The following is a 5,084-nucleotide window of genomic DNA, read 5'->3' on the forward strand; positions in this document are numbered from 1 at the left end:
ATAACAAATCGTTTCTGAAGCAAACATTAGTTCAAATGTTTGAGATTGTTGTTCGAAGTACTCTATACAGTGGTTTTCGATACGTAGCAGCTCTGATCCCATTTCGGGGGAGAGGGGGGGAGGGGGGCAAGGAGTAGAGTGGAACTGCAGTTTGTTTAAAAAGCCCTCCCTTGCCTTTTAGCCTTAACGATTGTTCCTTGTACTGAGAAGGTGTTGTTTGTTTGTGTGGGGGTGAAGGGAGTTGTGGGTCACGCTGAGAGGTTTGTATGGTAATTATATATTTATTATTATGTTTTTGTCTTTTCTCCCTGCCTGTCAGAACTCTATCTGGGATCCACGGAACTAATCAATCCAATATACCAGGGCTCCCTTACGGTTCAGGGTGCACTGGGCCAGGGTTTGAGGGCTGGCCGGTGGTGGTGGGAAACAGAGAGGTGGAGAAAGATGAGAGCAAAAGCAACACGCTGTTGCGATCCGCATACTACCCTCTCCTCCTCATTACCCCAGGGTTAGCACTCGCGGGCCAAGGGTTTGAGGCTGGCCGGCTGGAAACAGAGAGGTGGAGAAGAGAGAGCCAAAACCGCCCCCTCTCTCTCATCCTCACACACACACACAACACAACACACACACACACACAACACACACAACACACACACACACCACACACACACACCACCACACACACACACACGACACACACACACACCACACACACACACACACAACACACACACACACAACACACACACACACACAGCACATACATACAACACTCGTACTGTTTCACATCTGCAGCAAAATAAAACACTTGCCAATAATATTTTCCAACAGCAAACAATAAGCTCTGCTCTTCGGATCAGAACTCTGCACAGCTGCCGAGCGCACATGGCACACCACTCTCACACACTCACACACACGCAGGGTCCATTGGTCCACGCCACATGTCACACCACGCTGATTCTAAACATGAGACATTTAAAGGCACTTTTGGTGAGAAAGCTGCAGACTGGATTCAACAAATGGCTTAAGATACGCATCTGACGACAAACTTATTACAGAAATAAAATGTTCCTAAAGAGTCCCAGTGACACATGGAGGTAGGCCTAGCTAAATTATTGAAGTAAAAAAAGTTGGAACATTTAATTTAATCTAGTGTATCTAAATGCCATCTTTTTGTTTCCCATTTCTAGTTTAAAAGTTGAAGAAATGTTAATACTTGACGGAAAAAATACTCTGTTTTTTTAATTGGTGTTGTTAGTGTTAGGTGTAGTTTTATTAAATTCATTAAAATGTTATGGGTAAAAAAGGAAACGTTGGTTAAGTAATGCAACATTAACAGTGCCACTCTAGCGGTGGCAGGATAAACACCACTGCAGCACAAGGAAAAACTGAATAAATATGACAAAATACTAAATATAATATACTCTATACAGTTTGCATTTGTCTGAACTTCTTTTAATCTAACAAACAATAAGCACAGCAGAAGGTAAAATTTCAATCCAGGATATGTTATTTGGATTTATGGTGTTGGCAATAATAATTATTTGTCAAAAAAGAAACGCAAGAAGTTCGGACTGATTTTGCAGGAAAAAAAACAAGAAAAAATAATGTTTGTGATAAATCTGACTCAACGAGAACTGGTAGACATTGCTAAAGAGCAGAAGTAAGATTTTATAATTGCCTTCCACCTGTTAAGACAGCTGCTCCTGGAGTCTAGACTCTGTAACTACAGTCACTTTGGAGCTATCAAAGGCAGCAGTGTGAGCCAGTGGGTGAGTGTGGTGCACAAGCTTTAGTGGTGTGTGTTTTTCCTGAGTGCGGACTTCAGCCTCCTTCACTGAGGTGAAGTGGGGGCACATTTTAAATGAGTAAAGAAAACTACCCCTCACCATCCTCCACACACCCCTACATTAATGTGTGTGTGTGTGTGTGTGGGTTGGTGGGTGTGTGTGTGTGTGTGTGTGTGTTGTGTGTGGTGTGTGTGTGTGTGTGTGTGTGTGTGTGTGTGTGTGGTGGACTTCACTCCAGTTCTGCTTATTAAAACCAGCTGAAGTTTTCAACTCTGACTATAAAGACATAGGATGTGAAGGTATGTGAGTATGAGAAGTAAAAGGAGGGGTGTTGAGGCTCCCTCAGATAGTGTTGGGGGGCGGGGGGTCGTGGAGTCACATTGGGAAACCCTCTCCATGCCTGTAGTGGGTGGAGAGGCGCTGAGCTGGGGTTAATCCCCATTCACCCCGTCCTTCACTCAGCCTGGCCGGGCACAATAAGCCCCGCCCCCCTCCCCCCGCTGACCTCTGACCCCTCAATTACGGCCGCTGTCCCCGGCCCCTTTATGCCCCCGTCCCGTTATTATCTGCAATATTTACTCCTTTTGATTCCCCTGCCGGCCATTGTGGAAGCCCACTCTGAGTCCTGAGTGACGGAGAACTCAAGTGCTCTCCTTCCTTCTCCAGCTCCATCTGAAGCTCAGCAAACACCACCTGAAGTGGAGCACAGTCGCTTCACACCACGTATTCATGGCTTTTTGATTCAGAGGAGCTTCACAGAAGAGCAGCGGCCGATGAATGGACCGAGTCACAGGAGGGCCTTTTAGTTTAGAGTCAATACATCAAGACTGCTGGTTCAATTCCAGCTGTTATACCCCCCTGAATCTTTACTATTAAGTGGCAATACTTTCTTTTAAATACATAATGACAGTGTAAATACTTCTGAAGTTTTACTTTAAACACACATTTGAATGCAGGACTTTTACTCATAACAGAGTTGAGTAACGGGTAGTCATTACGCTAACATAAATAAAAGTGTATATTATCAAAACTATGAGAAATACGCCAATATTATTATACAAAACTCATACATCACATATAATTAAATCCAGTGATTGAATGAGCTCAGCACACGTTTTATTTGGACATAATTGTACTTTACTTTTGTACTTATATTTTTGAATTTCAGAGGCAAATATTGTACATTTTTCTCTGCATTTATTTAACAGACAAAGTTGCCAGTTACTTTTTACATATAAAAACGCATGTGTATATGGTATGATATATGATGATGATATAATAACTATAATAACATAGTAGGCCTACTGTGAAAAATGAATACTTTGAATTGTAATACTTACACTTTGATTGTAATACTATTGTGCTTTTACGTAATCGAGAAGACCATGGTATTTCTACTTACACTTGTATTCTTCATTTCCTGCCCTGTATGGATCAGGGAGATGGTGGTGTGTGTTGAAGTCTTTATGTACCTGTATGAAGTTCAGCTGGACATCTTGTTGCTTCCTCCTCTGAACATCAGGATGTATCAACTGTGTGAGCTGTGTCTGTTACAAAAGAAAGAGAAAAATAAACATTAAATACCTCATTTTAAAGGGGGCTTTCTAAGATGGCAGTGTTATGGCTGCCAGCTGTTGCACCCCCTGTCTAACTCTGGCCAGGATGCTCATAATCTCACCAAAATCACACTGGAGTTAGTTATTCCCCTCTAGTTTAAGCGATCAAAAGCATTTTACTCTGAGCCTTTCAGGTGAAAAATCAAACGTTGGTTTACCTGCTGTTGTCTCTCTCTGATAAATGACCGCAGGTTGCCTTCTGCTGGCTTTTGTTGGCACTACACCATCTTCTCCTGTACACACAAACACAACCTGCTGCTGATGATATGAATGTGACAACACTTCATATAGAGACATAATAATAATAATAATAAATTACATTTACAAAGCGCTTACAAGCAAGTAAAACAAAAATAACAACAAAAGTAGAAAGTGCTAAGCTAGGTGGAATCAGGGCGAGGGGTTAGTGGATTAGGAGTTGAAGGCAAGAGTGAAAAGGTGAGTTTTGAGGGATTGTTTGAATGATGTGAGAGTGTTGGCGGATCTGACGTGGCTGGGGAGGGAGATCCAGAGTGAGGGGGGGCAGCAGGGAAGGCCCTGTCACCCCAGGTCCGGAGCTTTGTCCTGATGGGCTGCAGTAGGTTAGCTTCAGCAGACCTGAGGCGACGGGTGGGGGTGTGTCGTTGGATGAGGTCACAGAGGTAGGGGGGGGCAAGGTTGTTGAGTGCTTTGAAAGTGAACATGGTCATCACAACATGCGGAAATCAGACATGAGAATGTATTTTAAAGTAGAAGTGTGTACACGGAGAGCCAGATAAAAACATTGCTATAGTTCTGTCATGTAAAGTTGGCACAAGCCATTAAGTCAAAGTATAAATAAAGTGTCTGGAATGGATTGTTTTAGGAGAATTTATGATTGAAGGGTCCACAGAGACAGAGATAAACCAAGACTTCAGAACAAAGCAGGAAAACAAATGTTTGTGTGAATGCATCGTATCTTCGTGAACCATAAATAGCTAGCAGAGGCCATACTTAAGCTGAAGCCACAACAGAGGAGGACACAGTGGGTTGAAGCATCTCACTTTTCCTCAGTCTTTCTTTATGACCTACTGGAACACAATTATCTTCTACACATAAATCACAAACACACAGAAACTAAGGGATATCAAAATGTCTCAAAGGATTAGAAACAGTGCGAAATTAAACCCAAACCACAAGCAGAGAAACAGAAATACAGAGCACTTCGTTTTGACCTCATTGTCACTTAGACACACTTTTTTTTGGAGGCAGTAACACACATGTTCTTTACACACACAGATGGAGATGAGATGTGATTAAACAAGCATCTAAAACACTCATTTGAATTGATTTATTTAAAACAAAGGACAGTGTACATTAAAAGGTGGGGTATGTCATTTTGGAGAAACCAACTTGAGTTCACTAGAATTTGAAAATACACAACCGAAAAATATCTGCCACTTCCTTACAGAGCCCCTCCTCCAACACACACAGACGCGCACATGACCAATGAGGGCACGAGATAAATGTGTGCACAGATGGAAATCCGACAGGCAGGTAGGCTAAAAGGGCCGGCTAAAATGATTGGTCGTGCTTTTTACAGCGCTACGGCTTCCACAGATGACATTTTTTTATGTATCTATTGTCAAACCATTTAAGATATTCATTGCTATCGGGATGTTAAGAGCATTCCATGGAATATAACAACAAGTGTTTCTGA

This window comes from Notothenia coriiceps, unplaced genomic scaffold, assembly GCF_000735185.1.
Source record: "Notothenia coriiceps isolate Sejong01 unplaced genomic scaffold, NC01 NC01_scaffold00037244, whole genome shotgun sequence".
NCBI lineage: Eukaryota > Metazoa > Chordata > Actinopteri > Perciformes > Nototheniidae > Notothenia > Notothenia coriiceps.